We start from the raw sequence: 18,814 nt of genomic DNA on the forward strand, positions 1-18,814 counted from the left end.
GATGCTTCTTTTGCCAATGTGTGTGGTGGTGGTTCAGTCACTAAGTCGTGCCTGATTGTTTGTGAACCCATGGACTGCAGCGAACCAGCTTTCCCTGTCTTTCACTATCTCCTGGAGTTTACTCAGATTCATGTCCGCTCAGTCAGTGATGCCATCCGACCATCTCATCCTCTGTCATCCGCTTCTCCTCTTGCTCTCAATCTTTCCCAGCATTAGGGTCTTTTCCAATGAGTTGGCTCTTTGCATCAGGTGGCCAGAGTGTTGGAACTTCAGCTTCAGCATCAGTCCTTCCAATGAATATTCAGGACTGATTTCCTTTAGGATGAACTGGTTGGATCTCCTTGTAGTCCAAGGGATTCTCGAGAGTCTTCTCCAACACCACAGTTCAAGACTGTCAATTCTTCAGCACTCAGCCTTCTTTATGGTCCAACTCCCACGTCCATACATGACTACTGGAAAAACCATAGCTTTGACTAGATGGACCTTTGTCAGTAAAGTAATGTCTCTGTTTTTTAATATGCTGTCTAGGTTTGTCATAGCTTTTCTTCCAAGGAGCAAGCATCTTGAATGCTGAGTTTTAAGTCAACCTTTTCACTCTCCTCTTTCACACTCATTAAGAGGCTCTTTAGTTTCTCTTCACTTTCTGCCATTAGAGTGGTATTAGCTACAAATCTGAGGTTACTGATATTTCCCCTGGCTCTTGATCCAAGTTTGTGAGTCATCCAGTCTGGAATTTAGCATGATGAGATTGCCGGGAAAAATATAAATAACCTCAGATATGCAGATGACACCACCCTTATGGCAGAAAGTGAAGAGGAACTCAAAAGCCTCTTGATGAAAGTGAAAGAGGAGAGTGAAAATGTTGGCTTCAAGCTCAACATTCAGAAAACTAAGACCATGGTATCTGGTCCCATCACTTCATGGGAAATAGATGGGGAAACAGTGGAAACATTGTCAGACTTTATTTTTGGGGGCTCCAAAATCACTGCGGATGCTGATTGCAGCCATGAAATTAAAAGACGCTTACTCCTTGGAAGGAAAGTTATGACCAACCTAGATAGTATATTAAAAACCAGAGACATTACTTTGCCAACCAAGCTCCTTCTAGTCAAGGCTATGGTTTTTCCCGTGGTCATGTATGGATGTGAGAGTTGGACTGTGAAGAAAGCTGATCGTCGAAGAATTGATGCTTTTGAACTGTGGTGTTGGAGAAGACTCTTGAGAGTCCCTTGGACTGCAAGGAGATCCAACCAGTCCATTCTAGAGGAGATCAGTGCTGGGTGTTTATTGGAAGGACTGATGCTAAAGCTGAAACTCCAATACTTTGGCCACCTCATGTGACGAGTTGACTCACTGGAAAAGACTCTGATGCTGGGAAGGATTGGGGGCGGGAGGAGAAGGGAACGACAGAGAATGAGATGGCTGGATGGCATCACCGACTCGATGGACATGAGTTTGTGTGAACTCCGGGAGTTGGTGATGGACAGGGAGGCCTGGAGTGCTATGATTCATGGGGTCGCAAAGAGTCGGACATGACTGAGCGACTGAACTGAATGAACTCTGCATATAAGTCAAATAAGCAGGATGACAATATACAGCCTTGACATACTCCTTTCCCAATTTGGAACCAGTCCATTGTTCCATGTCTGGTTCTGTCACTTCTTGACCTGCATACAGGTTTCTCAGGAGACAGGTAAGGTGGTCTGCTATTCCCATTTCTTTAACAATTTTCCAGTATTTTTGGAAATTTCCTAGAGTACATAGTGATATAGTGGATTTTTAACACATGATAAATTCTCAATATTTCAGTTCCTCTAGTTGTAAATCAAGATAAATTAGATTATGCCATACTAACTATTGTCAAATCTTAGTGCTTGTACATAATAAAGGTTTATGTTTTACCTATACTACTTGTTCATTGCAGGTCAGTAAAGGGGTTCTATTACTTGGTGAATCAAGCTGAGGAAACAGCCACCATCTCAAACCCTGTCTGCCAATGTAGCAGAGGGAAGAGATGCTCTGGAAGTGTGGCATTATTAACAATTAAATGCTCTGGCTTGTAAATGATATATGCCATGTTCTCTCACAGTTTAGTGAACAGACCTATACACCCTCAACCAACTAACAAGGTGATCTGGAACACAACTGTGTGATGTTCTCAGTAGAAAACTTGAAATATTTGCTGACAAGCATTACTGTCTACCACACTATTATTCTAGGGAAGCCTGGTATCCCACTTTAATTTAATAAAGAGAATCACTGAGATTTCTATTCATCTAGCAAGAAGATTTTCAATGCTGATCTCAGACACTGAAGCTAACACACTGAATCCACATCCCTGATAATTATACCTACATACATCAATGCAACCCACACTATCAAATTTCCTCCTTAATCATCAGCAATCTTGGAATTAATTCCCACATATATTACTTAGGGTCTACCACATTAAATTATCAAGATTTAAACATTTTTTTGATGTGCAGCTATTTTCTTCTGCTTCCAAATTTTAATTATTTCTTCTAACACAGGATAGAATCTGACTCTGATATGGATCTGATGGCAATGAGAGGTGGACATGAAGAGAAACAGTATCCTTTGTAGGTTAACTGCCTCGGGTAAAGTCCTTGAAGGACCTTTCCAGCAAGACAGCACTACCTTCATCTGTGAAGGGACTACTGATGGCAAGGAAGCTCATTGAGACTTGGTGATTCACAAGATTCATACAAACTACCAATTGTCCCTAACCCTTCCTTAAAGTCATTCTCTCCTAATCATTATCGTAAATTTCACTCAGAGATCTAGTGAAGCTATGAATTCGAACTGTGTTAAATTAAGCAAACTGCAAGATCAGAGTCAGTTTTGTTTTTAACAATGTCAAGTCTGATACTGTAAAAAATTCTTGCAATAGTCAGAAAAGAAAGTCTCATATCCTCAGACCATGGCCATAAGACCAAAACTAAAAATTTACAACATTTTATGTTCTTTCTTTAAGCTGTTCATTACTTCTGGAATTAGTCATTGATCCACAGAGGTAAGAATATCCCTTAGTCCCATCAAAATGGCTTATGAAAGCTGCTAAATAATGTGTCAAAGTTTGCCTAAAGTAGCCCTTGTCTCCAGACAACCTCAAGTAATTATTTAAAAGATAGTTTTTCTACTTATTTAATTGACCAGCAGTATCTCATTTTCCACTAGCTTATTGTTGCATTCAAGTCCAATCTTGTGAGATAATAATACAGATTCCAAACTTTGTAAATCTTTTTATGGGAATAGGTTTCAATGCAGGAAAGAGAAATCGGTCTAGGTATTCACACACACACACCAAAAGGAATTGGGTACTTAAGATTTTACTGGAATTAATGGAAGAGTAGAAGTCATGAGACTACCACCAGACTGCAAGGCCATGCCATACAACTCTTATCCAAATATCAGAAAACGGTTACTGCTCTTCTGAAGTCAGGAAACATCTGAAAACTGGTGTTGCTATCACAGCTGCCTATTGCACCAGAGAGGGGTATGTGAAGTCTGGCCTCAGAAAAACTTGTGTCGGCCAGAACCTGTTCGTGAAACACTAACATCACAAAATGAAAAGCACCCCCTAACCCACTTTCCAGAGTTCATGCAGCGCATTCATTTGGAATTCCTGCGTGGTGAGAGGGTATTAAAATACAGACTCTGTTTTGCTCTTTCTTTCTAAGTTAATCTTCTTTATCTCTTTTTTAACTGCTGCTTGAGAAATTGATTCCAAATACTTTGAAATTGATTCCAAAGTAAACAAATGAGTTGAGAAAATCTATGAAAAATAATAATAAACATATGCTCAGAAATGAAAATGCATTGTGAATCTTTATCAGCACATACTGTGGTAATGATGTAAGACTTGTGAGAAAGATCAGTAGGAAAGAACAATCATCCACAAAAAGATGGTGTATATATAATAATGTAGTAGGAGAAGACAGTGGCTTCACAAAACAGTGATAAAGGGAACATTTGCTCAAGCTACTGAAACAAACTTTAGCTATTACAGCAAAAATAAAAAGGCAAAATTTGAGCTGTTACTTCAGACCCAATATTTTCTAAATATGTAAAGTTACAAGCCAATAAAAATAAAAATTGTACAGGTAAACACAATTTTCATGAATGAACTTCCTATGAGTAAACACCCTTCTATTGCTCACTCATCAGCCAAGATCTGTTGTGTTAGATTTCATCCATCATCCATGGGAAGCCTCATACTTTCTAGGGGTAGGAGTTGAGGGAAGAAATAGGTATTAAATATTTGAACACAATACCATTGCCATTTTCTAAGAATCATCCTCAGCTAACATTGAGGAAAATTTTGCTGCTATTAAAAAAAAAAGTTAAGTATTCTTAATAAGGGCTCTGAAATTCAAACCCAAGTCTATTTCTTTAAGATTATGCTATGCTATGCTAAGTCACTTCAGTCGTGTCCGACTCTGTGTGACCCTATAGACGGAAGCCCACTGATTAGAGGGGAAAAAGCTTCCTATAGAGAGAAGAGCAGTGGAAATATCTTACATGAAAGTGGGTTTAAAAGTATTTAAGGAACTTTAGTAAGTAGGTAATACATACTGTTGAATGAATGAATACAGTCCCCTGAAACAATGAGGTTGTCCTGGAGTAACATTAAGCCAATGATAGTTTGAGTTCCTGAGTTCTTGATACATTTTCTTTGGTACAGTTGATGTTTTTTAAAAAGTGAAAAAACAAAGTCATATTTTTCTACTTTTCTTTGCTTCAACTACTTTTGGTCTATAAATTATTTTGAAAGTAAGATCAAACCCTAGTTTGCTCTGCCTTATACTGATGTGTCATCATACTCTGCATTCTTTCCACAATTTCAATCCATTTCCCACTGTTTGTCAACAGCCCTCCTATATGAGCCAAAACTCCTAACCACGTGTGTCTGCCCCTTTCTCAGCTCTACATTTCCTTGACCCCCCTGATATTTCCCCAGTCTTACCACCAACCAGGGAGTTGGTAAGATCACTGCCTCCAAAGAAAGTCAAAAGGAGAGGAGGGAAAGAAAAAACCAAAGAAAGGAGTAATTATTTTAAACTGTAAAATATAGAATGCTAATACTGAAAGAAGCCTGAAGGTCATCTAAAACATGCTCTTCAGATAAACTGAGATTCAGAGAAGCAGAATGATCTGCTCTCAGTCACTCACGGAGAGCTCAGAGTATAAACGCCATCTCTTGGACTTTTAGAGCTTTTCCCTCAGCAGATGATGTGTATACCCTGTTCTCACTTCATCTCATGATCATTGAAACAAAAAATGCTTAATTATTTTATATTAAATAAATTAAATGTTGAGAGGAATGACAAATAGTGTTCTCACTAGAGCCATAAAACATTTCTTCATTATTGCATTCATACTCATGAGTAATTATATACCATATATGTCTTTCTAATATACAAAAAAATCAAAAATTTTAAACAAGTTGCTAATATTTAAAAACTAATTTCTTCTTTAGTTTCAACCATGGGTCTGTAGTCAGAGCTGTAAAACAGTAGAATGTTAGAATCTGATTAAGATTATGTAAGAACTAATAAAGTAATATATACTTTATGACTCAAACATGTCATTTACTCTAAAGCTGTACTATCCAAAAATAAATACAAAAGCCACATATGTCACTGTAACCACATTTTAAACATGCAAAGGAAGCAGATGGAATTAATTGTGTATAAACTACTACAAGTTGAATGTGTTCTTTCAAAATTCATATTTTGAAACTTCATCCTCAATGGGATGCTATTTATGAGGTGGAGCCATTGGGAAGTGATTAGGTCATGAGGGCAAAATCCTCATGAATGAGATTAGTGCCCTTATAGAATTTTTTTTTTTTTTCCCTTGTGGATCTTAGTTCCCCAACTAGGGATCAAACCTGTGTCTCCTTCATTACAAATGTGGAGCCGTTTGGACCATCAGGGAAGTCCCGTGATCCCTTAAAAGAAAGACTCCAGAGAGCTCCTACGCCCCTCCACCATTTGAGGACACAAGGTACAGGAACTGAGCCCTCACTGAACACCAGACCTTCCGGCATCTTGGTCTTGAACTTCCCAACCTTCATTAGCAACAGAAATAAGTATCTGTTGTTTAAGCCACCCAGTTTATGGTATTTTTTTGGCAGCCTTAACAGATTAAGATATATATATATATACACACACACATATACATATATATGTGTACTAAAATATATGTGAAATATCATATCAATATGGAATCAGTAAAAAAAAAGTTCTGAATGAGCAATTTTACAATTTCATGCTAATAAATCTTCTAAAGTCTTGTGTGATTTCACACTTAAAACCTCAGCTGGGTCTAGACACCTTTCAAGTATTTAATAGTCACATGTGGCTAGTGTACTATATTTGCAGTACATCTCTAAGGCAAAAATGAATACTCAAGAAGTTCCAACCTTTGAGTACTTGGCAAATAAATTTTATACAACTTTCCGGTATCCATAAAAAGACAGTTACGCTTTTTTAGGTAAAAAAAATATGATTTATTTATTTATTCAATAAACCACAGGATCAAATATGACCAGAAACAAATAATGCTCTTGACAAAAATGAGGGAGGTTTTTTCAGACCAAGGAGAGATTTAGTGATGACTGCCTAAAGTGTCCATTATATTTCATTAATATTCTCATAATTATGGTCACATCTCCTTATCAATTCCATCTTTAAGAAACCAGAAGAGACTCAAAGTACTATAAGACATTATTTTAATGTTTTGGTCTTACATCAAAATGTATGTAATATCAATAAAGTAGTTTAGTACTTCTCAGGAGTATTTTTCCTGTATTTTCCTGAGTATTTTTCCTCATTGTATTCATGACTCCTTTTATTCTTGCATTTTTATGTTAGCTTTTTCTTTCACCCTAAAATTTTCTTTCCTAAGGATATTTAAGGACAGGAGCCAAAAATGATATATTTCTGCAGCATACGTGCATGATCACTCATATCCAATTTTCAATGACCCCATGGACTATAGCCTGCCAGGCTCCTCTGTCCATGGGATTTCCCAGGCAAGAATACTGGAGATTTGCCATTTCCTTTTCCAGGGGATCTACCCACCCCAGGGATGGAACCCACTCTCCTGCATTGTAGTAGGATTCTTTATCGCTGAACCACAAAGGTTCTGTTTCTGTAGAGGACACTTCAAATCAGTACCCTAATACACAGAAATTACTATCATAGGAATAATCCACAAAAATGTCGAGTATGTGGCTCATTGTACAAACATCAAAGAGTAGAATAAAAGACAGTTGGCTTTCTAGTTACTTTCCTCGCAAACAATTCCTTATAAAAACTGCAGGAAAAGGTAGGTATGTAGGCAGTGGCCATGTTTTATGGATTTTTCTGGGGCAATATTCTAGAGCCCATCTTTTTTGAGAACAGTTTTTCCTAGACCAAGTCCTAGAATTGGGCATGATACCCAGCTGTGGCCAAGGACTTATCTACCCTTTGGCCATTAGGATTGATTTTACTAAAGATAGGCACATGATCAAAGTATTTTTCTTCTGGAATCATCAGGAAAGACACTTCCTTATTCTCCCACTGCATGTGAGAACAGTGCACAGTGGGCTGTTTGTAGCACTGTATTCTGGATGCATAGAGATGAGAAAGGCATTTAAGTGAGTAAGTGTCACTGCAGATGCTGATTGCAGCCATGAAATTAAAAGACGCTTACTTCTTAGAAGGAAAGTTATGACCAACCTTGATAGTATATTAAAAAGCAGAGACATTACTTTGCCAACAAAGGTCCGTCTAGTCAAGGCTATGGTTTTTCCCGTGGTCATGTATGGATGCGAGAGTTGGACTGTGAAGAAAGCTGATGGCCGAAGAATTGATGCTTTTGAACTGTGGTGTTGGAGAAGACTCTTGAGAGTCCCTTGGACTGCAAGGAGATCCAACCAATCCATTCTAAAGGAGATCAATCCTGGGTGTTCATTGGAAGGACTGATGCTAAAGCTGAAACTGCAATACTTTGGCCACCTCATGAGACGAGTTGACTCACTGGAAAAGACTCTGATGCTGGGAGGGATTGGGGGCAGGAGGAGAAGGGGACGACAGAGAATGAGATGGCTAGTGGACATGAGTTTGAGTGAACTCCGGGAATTGGTGTTGGACAGGGAGACCTGGCGTGCTGTGATTCATGGGGTCGCGGAGAGTCGGACACGACTGAGTGACTGAACTGAACTGAACTGAAGTAAGTGTTAGTTGCTCAGTCGTGCCCAACTCTGTGACCCCATGGACTGCAGCCCACCAGGCTCCTCTGTCCATGAGATTTTCCAGGCAAGGATACTGGAGTGGGCTGCCATTTCCTTCCCCAGGGGATCTTCCCAACCCAGGGATTGAACCCATGTCTCCTGCACTGCAGGCAGATTCTTTACCTACTGAGATACAAGGGAAGCCCAAAAGTCATTTGATCAAGGAGAAAATGAGGCTAAAACATAAGAAAAAGTGTCATGAGAAAGAAGGGGAAATCTTAGTAATTTTGAGTTAATCAAAGATTTCTTAAACACCAAAAGTACAATATAAAAAAAAAACTGATAAATTGGACCTCATTAAAATTAAGAATTTCTGCTATTTAAAAGGTAGTATAAAAAATGAAAAATAGGGAGAAAATATTTGCAAATCACCTATCTAATAAGAGATCTGTATACAGAGATATTTTTAAACTACTAAATTTTAACAATGAGGAAATAAAAATAAAATAAAAAATAGGGCACAAGATTTAAAATATACTTTACCAAAAAAAGAAGATATGCAGATGGCACATAAGCACATAAAAAATATGCTGAACATCATTAGGCATTATAGAAATGCAAATTAAAGCCACAATGAAATACTACTACACACATATTAAAATATTTAAAATTTAAAGATGGCTTATACAAACTGTTAGCATAGATGTGGAATTCTCAAATATTGCTGGTGAGAAAGTAAAATGACACATCTTTTGGCAAACACTCTGATAGTCTCTTGAAAATTAAACATACAACCTACAAACTATTCTACACCTAGGTATTTAGTCAAAGTAACAAAAGAATACAGTTGGCCCTTCTTAACCATGAGTTCCTCATCCTTCAGCTCAGTTCAGTTCAGTCGCTCAGTCGTGTCCAACTCTTTGCGACCCCATGGACTGCAGGGGTGGACCGCCAGACCTCCCTGTCCATCATCAACTCCCAGAGCTTACTCAAACTCATATCTGTTGAGTTGGTGATGCCATCCAACCATCTCATCCTCTGTCGTCCCCTTCTCCTCCCACCTTCAGTATTTCCCAGAATCAGGGTCTTTTCAAATGATTCAGTTCTTCGCATCAGGTGGCCAAAGTATTGGAATAAGCTTCAACATCATTCCTTCCAATGAATATTCAGGACTGATCTCCTTTAGGATGGACTGGTTGGATCTCCCTGCAGTCCAAGGGACTCTCAAGAGTCTTCTCCAACACCACAGTTTAAAAGCATCAATTCTTCAGTACTTAGCTTTCTTCACAGTCCAACTCTCACATGCATACATGACCACTGGGAAAACCATAGCCTTGACTAGATGGACCTTTGTTGACAAAGCAATATGCTGTCTAGGTTGGTCATAACTTTCCTTCCAAGGAGTAAGTATCTTTTAATTTCATGTCTGCAGTCACCATCTGCAGTGATTTTGAAGGCCCCCCAAAATATATAATCATCCTTGGATACAACCAATTGCAGGTCAAAAATATTCAAACAAACAACAACAACAACAAAAAAAAAAAAAACAGAAAATCTCCAGAAAATTTGAAAAAACAAAACTTGAATTTGTTGCATGCAGGCAACTATTTACATAGCATCAGGGAAGGGGGAGCCTGGTGGGCTTCTGTCTATGGGGTCACACAGCGTCGGACACGACTAAAGTGACTTATCAGCAGCAGCAGCTTTGTATTATGTATTATAAGTAATCTAGAGAAGATTTAAAGCATATGGTAAGATGTGCATAGATTCTATGCAAATACTAAACCATTTTATATAAAGGACTTGAACATCCAAGGATTTTAGTATCCGAGTGGTGTCCTGAACCAATGCTCCCTGGTTAACAAGGGCTGACTATATGTACAGTTACTGTTCACTGTAAATTCAGTTGCATAAGTCTCAAGTTAAAATCAATCCATTAACAGGTAAATGGATAAACAATGGACAATCACATATCTATTTGCATCTATTTGTACAATGTAACTATTTGTATAATGAAGTACTTAGTAATAAATAAATGACAGATTGTTACATGCAATATGCTGCTGCTGATGATGCTGCTGCTGCTAAGTCACTTCAGTCGTGTCCGACTCTGTGTGACCCCATAGACGGCAGCCCACCAGGCTCCCCCGTCCCTGGGATTCTCCAGGCAAGAACACTGGAGTGGGTTGCCATTTCCTTCTCCAATGTGTGAAAGTGAAGTCGCTCAGTCGTGTCTGACCCTTAGCGACCCCACGTACTGCAGCCTACCGGGCTCCTCCATCCATGGGATTTTCTAGGCAAGAGTACTGGAGTGGCTTGCCATTGCCTTCTCTGGCATGCAATATGAATGAATCTCAAAATAATTTGCTGAATAAAAATGCCAGATAAAAATGGAAAGAGGCGCATACTATATGATTCCTTTTATATACACATCTAGACAATGGAAACTACTGACAGAAAGCAGATCCGTGATCGCCATGGAGAGTGGTAAGACGGGGAGGACAGGAGGGCGGAATTACAAAATGGCATGAGAACACCTTCCAACGAACACCCAGGACTGGTCTCCTTTAGGATGGACTGGTTGGATCTCCTTGCAGTCCAAGGGACTCTCAAGAGTCTTCTCCAACACCACAGTTCAAAAGCTCTTAAATAACTGCAATTACTAATGAGATGAGTGTGCTTATCAGAAACTTTTCAAATCTTGACATGAGATTGGACTTCATCACTGTCATTTCCTGTTCCACAATGATCTTCACGTAACACTTGTTTTATCACAACTAACAAAAAGCCAGCTTTGTGAAGAAATAAGGTCATCTAAAGAGATGTTCAAGTACTTCAAACAGTTGCTGAAACGACACACTGCCTCATGCTGGTAGTTGACGTGGTTTTCAACAACTGTCAATGAATTGAATTGAGATCTCCAAATCTAAAATTTCTCATTTTTCTGAAAGCAATTTCAAAGTTTCCTAATGTTACAAGAACTCAAAACGAGACTACTGATTTAATCAGGCATGGTATGACCTTAGTTAGGTAAATTTTTACAGTTTTCCAATTTTCAGTGGAACCATCTGAATATCCACTTTTTGTAATTTATTTTTTGTTCCCACCTTTGTTATATAATTGAAAAGTCACACACAAACTGCTGTTTGACTCTTTAAAGAATCTTTGGAACGAGAATATGGAGACTGACATTTTGAGTGAAGACATCTTTGAAAATTTCAAATAAAAAAAATACAGAAATAGTCTAATAGGATACATGGTATTATATTTATAATAATCACCTTTGCCTCTTTTGTAATTTCTGTATAAGCCATTTCAGGCTATATCTCCTACATTTTATAACTTAAGGAATTTTGTTTACTTGTTTTGAATTACGGTAAAGCAGCCTAATTTGGAGCTATAATATGAGCCCTGTTAGGACGTCAGTTTCTGGAAGAAGGCATGGATGCATTCACAAGTTTTAATATCACAGAGAGTATTTATTAGCAGGTTTTTGCCTAACCTTGTCTGGCCTTCAACAGGGTTCAAGTCCAGTTAAATTCTCATTTCATCTAAACAGCTGCTATCTCTTTTTTTGCACTTCTTTGCCTCAACTATAATAAGGCAGTGGTCTAAATTTGCATAACAATTGGACCCTATCCCAAGAACTTGAAGTGTGTTCTAGCCAAATGCAGATTAAATTGGCTAAGTAAAAATGCACTTCAAATTGCTGTACTCTGCTTTAATAATGAAGTAGAACTCTTAGAAACAACTAAAAAGCAAGTTCTTCAATTTATAAGCTCTTCCTATTATACTGAAACATAGTATAAAGCTTTGAAAACATCTGCAGAGAGAAAACAGGATCAACAATGCTCCAGCTGTGGCCTCACTACTTAATAATTGTGCTTTTAGCTGACTCCACTACTTGTCTCCTAATTATGCACAATATTAGGGGGTTCAGAGAAGGGAAGCTGTCTCTAATCCATTGATCCATCAAGTCTACCTTTTAAAAAGTGAGGAGGGGAAGACTTTACCACCAGCGATTTCAATCAAGTTTCCATGAAGTGCAACTCTGTAGTCTGACTGGAACTTCTGTTTTAGAATTCAAGTGCTCACATTACAGATCATAATATGACTGAATTCAAAAGAAACCCAGAAATCTCAGCTTATCTAGTAAGGATAAAGAAGGCACTCAATATCTCCCATTCACATTTTGCTTTATTTTATTAACCGCTTACTTTAATAATCACAGAATATAAGAAGACTGCCTTTTTCTCATCTTCAATGCTGTCGTAAACTGGTAAGGCTCTTGTAGGATGAAATAACCAGGCTCACACTGGTTCTTCAGCTGAAGGTCAAAGGGTGTGCTAAAGTCACCTCCCAAGGTAAATACACAAACACTTGTAGGCTGAAAAAGTTTGGGCTTAATTCTTGCCATTCACAAATTCATTTTTCTCTTGGGGTATATTTCATGAACTACAAAGGATGAGAAATTCTACCTCAGAGAATTCCGTTTATAAGGAGTTATTCACATCTAATAATCTCAAAAGATATGAGCACAGCTGTGTTGAAAACTACCTATTAATTGTTAATCCTATGAGAAAAAATTAGACAATTATTTTTGAAACATGCCTCATATAATAAAAATTAGACTCCCACAAGTAATTCAACTTCTACTTATTAATTATGAAATCAGTAATTACTGAATTTCCAGCAGTAAAAAATAAATCATTCATCACTGGAGAAGTGTTGAGTTTTACCAGAGATGATCAGGAATATTCTACCGGTTTTAGAGCTTTTCCCAATATATATACACAGCTCGTTAACATGCTCAACATTTTCAGTGCAACTTGAGGTTTTTTCTTTCCTCATATAGTAGTTAAGATTGTATTTCATATTTAAAAAATCATTGATTATGAGTTTAGTGTATTGCTTTTTCTAACAAGTCCATTTCACTTTTTGAAATAAGTCTCTCTCAGGACATAATAAGTTTGGTTCCAAATTTTCATCACTGAGTAATTTTGAAAGCATGCCAACTTAAAAAAAAAAAGAATGTCTTATGACTAAACTCTAATAGTCCATAGATTTTAGCCAAAAAGTATAGAGCTCAAAAAGAAAAAAGGGAGGAGAGAGTGTTTATCTTTACAAATGATTATATATGCCTTATAACAATATCTCTTTTAAAAATTAAGTATTTTAACAAGATAGTTATTTACATGTTGCTTAGAACATAAGTCCCCTTAGTGGGCCAAAGCACATAAATTACAGAACATTTTGGTTTCTCCACCAGTTAAAGATATCTTGAAAATCGTACAAAAGTAAAACAAACTTAAGTGAGCCACAGGAACATTTAGGCCCTTATCACCTCATAATGGCACTGTTACAGCTGCGAGCCCCCTGCAGTTGTATTTTTCAAGTCCTGCCGGTTATCTCAGTCACTGTTTGCAGTGATTTCTAGAGGGCAACTTTCACCCTGCCTCTTTTCCACGCAAAATCCTATAGTTGCTCTTCCATTTTTCTAAATAAAATACTAATTTCAAAGTCTGACACTTTTATGGCCCTGAGTAATCTGTTCCAACCTGAACTCTAGCTCTACAGTGTTCAGGTGCTGACATCATTTCCAGCATAGTTTAGAAGCAAAACAACCTTTCCCTCCTGCCTCCTCTGTCCTGGGGGCATGTTAACAAAGAAGATTTGAGAATTACTTCTCTTCTTTCCACACCCTCATTTACTCCCTTCTGAGGAGGCATGGTGACATATCTAACTGATAATTTAGAATCTCCATGCAGGAGAATCTGCAAGTTCTCCTGTCCTTTCCTGCTGTTTGGCAAGAAGTTAACTGAGAGCAACAAGAGTCAGCCCCTTCAGCTAAACACCCAATGTCTGCCTAGTCCCACAAAGCAGTTTACCAGCCTGGCCCCTAATAAGCCCCATCAGCACTCCAAAAGAGTCAGGGGGCCAGAGGAAACCTCACCAGGCGACTGGCGACTTGCGCTATGCTAGCACATGCCCACACATCACACTAAAGTAATCTTTGGTAGTTATTGGACTCATTAACTGCTCATAAATATTCCACTAATACATACATCTAATTATAACAGACTGAATTATGGGAAGGACCTCTGCAGTAGAGCATCTTGTTATATAACCTGCAGCTGTCAATCAAGACTGTCAATTAACAACCCCCTGGATTATGCAAATGACCTTGCCTTAAAAACCCTGTGCCCCTGCCTACTAGAGGCACTGCCTCTCTCAGCGTGGCCCACCTCTCTCTTCAAGTGTTCCCTCTGGTCTTTCTTTGTGTGTGCTCAGTAGCTCAGTTGTATCCAACTCTTTGCAACCTGTACTTTCTTTCCTTATCATTAGTAAACTTTCTTGCAACAGGTAAGACCTCAGTTTCTTTTTTGCATCCTTACCAAGAACCGAGGCCTATGGGAGGAGGGGTCCCCAGACTCTCTTCTGCTAATACTTCCAACAGTACATTAACTGAGCAGTCTCTGCTTTAGCAGATCATCAAGGTATCAATTGGAAAAAGGCAAATTCAACTCCTGGGATAATTATTAGATGCCCCTTTGGTTGTTTCTCCTAAGCCTTATCCAGGCTTTGCAGTAATAATGTAAATCCCACCTAAACAGAAAGTTCTTAAGGGTTTAGTCTAAAGCATCTTTGAATCCCAGCATATAATCTCTTACCTTATGCATAATGCAAACTTAGGGTTCATAATAAATAACCAATCTATTCGAAAATGTTTAAGACAAAGGCATTCTCTCTGTAGAACATGGTAGAGCACTATGAAAAACTGAACACTTAATAAATGTTTATTGAGGATAATCTGCATAATGATGTTTTCTAATATTATGTACTTTTAAATGCTTAGCACCATGCTTGATAAATATTGTTAAAAAAACACAAACTTTCTCAAAATTAACCCAGGACTCCAAAGAGATACATATGATCTAAATTCTGCTTATATCCCCAGCATCAGGAAACAGCATACCAGATTGTCTTGGGTTTCAGCATAGGTGATAAAGGAAAAGAAAAAAGAAAAGATGAGGAAAAAGATCCCACGAAGCTGTGACCATACATTGCTCTTAAATGAATCTGTCCACTAAGTATATAAGAATATTCATTCTGGATGGCATATACAGTCTGGAGTTTTACAAATGATTTGAGTTTGTCTCAACTCTTGGCATCCCTAGGAAACTGGAATAAGTGAAATAATACTGTTTATGGAAAAATTTATCTCTAACTTTGATGAATGAAGGTACTTTTCTGTGATCAATGAATAGCAAGCAGCCAAAGGTAACAAAGTTCAAAAGGAAAAATGACAATATGAAAGATACCAGAGAAAAAATAATAGAATAGATCTGTAGGCATATCAAATATTAAAATTATGAAATAAATTAATATTAAAACAAATATGCTTCTCCTATTTAAAGAAAGAAATGACAAATGAAAATATCTGAAGAACCAAAAACTATAAAAGATCTGTAACTAATAAAAGTAACTAATTTAAATGTCATATAATTATAAAATTGAAAATTCATTGGCCACATTTGAACACATGTGCATAAGACAATTAGTCAATGGAAATGTAGATCAAAAGAAATTACCACACATGAAACAAATGTAAGTTTCAGATGACTCCATTTATGAAGTCTCCCAGACATTCAAACTTAAATTAAAAACATAGTGTAAGTCTCACATAACCTCTTCCAGGATATATAATGGATGCAAACACTGAACTACTGACTTCCTGGAGGTCAAGATCAAACCTTGACGAGGACAAAAGAAAGAAACAACAGAAGGACAACTTCATTCATGAACAAAGATACAAAAATTCTAAACAAATTATTAGTAAATTGAATCCCACTATTTACAAAAAGAATAAAACCATGAATAAGTTTAACTCAAAACTACAAGATAGGTTGAATATTGTGACCTCTATAAGTCTATATAAACTAGGCATAGAAAGGGAGCTTATTTAAACACACACACAGGTAGAAATAAAAGAGAACTTGCTAAATATATGAGTTGTCTAAAATACACAGTTCAGCTCAGTTCAGTTCAGTTCAGTCGCTCACTCGTGCCTGACTCTTTGCAACCGCATGAATCACAGCACGCCAGGCCTCCCTGTCCATCACCAACTCCCGGAGTTCACTCAGACTCATGTCCATCGAGTTGGTGATGCCATCCAGCAATCTCATTCTCTGTCATCCCCTTCTCCTCCTGTCCCCAATCCTTCCCAGCATCAGAGTCTTTCCAGTGAGTCAACTCGTCGCATGAGGTGGCCAAAGTATTGCAGTTTCAGCTTTAGCATCAGTCCTTCCAATGAACACCCAGGATTGATCTCCTTTAGAATGGATTGGTTGGATCTCCTTGCAGTCCAACGGACTCTCAAGAGTCTTCTCCAACACCACAGTTCAAAAGCATCAATTCTTCAGCGATCAGCTTTCTTCCCAGCCCAACTCTCACATCCATACATGACCACAGGAAAAACCGTAGCCTTGACTAGACAGACCTTTGTTGGCAAAGTAATGTCTCTGCTTTTTAATATACTATCAAGGTTGGTCATAACTTTCCTTCTAAGGAGTAAGCGTCTTTTAATTTCATGGCTGCAATCAGCATCTGCAGTGATTTTGGAACCCCAAAAAATAAAGTCTGACACTGTTTCCACTGTTTCCCCATCTATTTCCCATGAAGTGATGGGACCAGATGCCATGATCTTTGTTTTCTGAATGTTGAGCTTCAAGCCAACATTTTCACTCTCCTCCTTCACTTTCATCAAGAGGCTTTTGAGTTCCTCTTCAAGTTCTGCCATAAGGGTGGTGTCATCTGCATATCTGAGGTTATTGATATTTCTCCCAGCAATCTTGATTCCAGCTTGTGCTTCTTCCAGCCCAGCGTTCCTCATGATGTACTCTGCATATAATTAAACAAACAGGGTGACAGTATACAACCTTGAGATACTCCTTTTCCTATTTGGAACCAGTCTGTTGTTCCATGTACAGTTCTGACTGTAGCTTCCTGGTCTGCATACAGGTTTCTCAAGAATCAGGTCAGGTGGTCTTGCATTCCCATCTCTTTCAGAATGTTCCACAGTTTATTGTGATCCACACAGCCAAAGGCTTTGGCATAGTCGATGAAGCAGAAATAGATGTTTTTCTGGAACTATCTTGCTTTCTCCATAATCCAGCGGATGTTGGCAATTTGATCTCTGGTGCCTCCGCCTTTTCTAAAACCTGCTTGAACATCTGGAAGTTCACGGTTCACGTATTGCTGAAGCCTGGCTTGGAGGATTTTGAGCATGAATTTACTAGCGTGTGAGATGAGTGCAATTGTGCAGTAGTTTGAGCATTCTTTGGCATTGCCTTTCTTTGGGATTGGAATGAAGACTGACCTTTTCCAGTCTTGTGGCCACTGCTGAGTTTTCCAAATTTGCTGGCATATTGAGAGCAGCACTTTCACAGCATCATCTTTCAGGATTTGAAATAGCTCCACTGGAATTCCATCACCTCCACTAGCTTTGTTCGTAGTGATGCTTTCTAAGGCCCACTTGACTTCACATTCCAAAATGTCTGGCTCTAGGTCAGTGATCACACCACCGTGATTATATTGGTCATGAAGATCTTTTTTGTACAGTTCTTCTGTGTATTCTTGCCACCTCTTCTTCATATCTTCTGCTTCTGTTAGGTCCATACCATTTCTGTCCTTTATCGAGCCCATCTTTGCATGAAATATTCCCTTGGTATCTTTAATTTTCTTGAGGAGATCTCTTGTCTTTCCTATTCTGTTGCTTTCCTCTATTTCTTTGCATTGATCGCTGAAGAAGGCTTTCTTATCTCTCCTTGCTATTCTTTGGAATTCTGCATTCAGATGCTTATATCCTTCCTTTTCTCCTTTGCTTTTCGCTTCTCTTCTTTTCACAGGTATTTGTAAGGCCTCCTCAGACAGCCATTTTGCTTTTTTGCATTTCTTTTCTATGGGGATGCACAGTAGAAGTGCATAATCAACTATTGGAAATGCTCCTTTTGATACCATGAACATTACAATATTGCTGCTCTCAACACCTTGCTTTATCACTTCACTGGTGCTTCTATCCGATAGGGTAAAAGTAGAATTCAAATATAAGATGGTACTGGTATTAAAGGTCAGTGGAGAAAGAAATGCACTATTCAATACACTGGTAACATACTTCAACACTTGGTTCTACACAGGTAAATTGGATCTCTGCAAAGCAACCCACACAAAAATTCTTCCTAGTACACAAGGATTTAAAATATTTAAAAGAAAACATGGGAGAATATTGCGATACTAGAATAAAGAAAATTTCTTAAACATAGCACAACATAAAAATTTTAGCAAAAAAATTTATCAATTAGATTACATCAATTTTAAGAACTTTTGATTATCAAGAACCTGTGGAAACTTATGCTTCAATAAAGAAAGTGGAAAAGAGAACAGGGAGAAGACAAGACGGCATATTAGAAGGACTTGAATTCACCTCCTCTCATGAAAAACACCAAAATCACAACTAACTGCTTAACAACCGCTGACCAAAAAAAAGACTAAGTACTAAAAACGATTTTC

This window comes from Moschus berezovskii, chromosome 5 (genome assembly GCF_049115385.1).
Source record: "Moschus berezovskii isolate FMDL1 chromosome 5, NW_MosBer_1.0, whole genome shotgun sequence".
NCBI lineage: Eukaryota > Metazoa > Chordata > Mammalia > Artiodactyla > Moschidae > Moschus > Moschus berezovskii.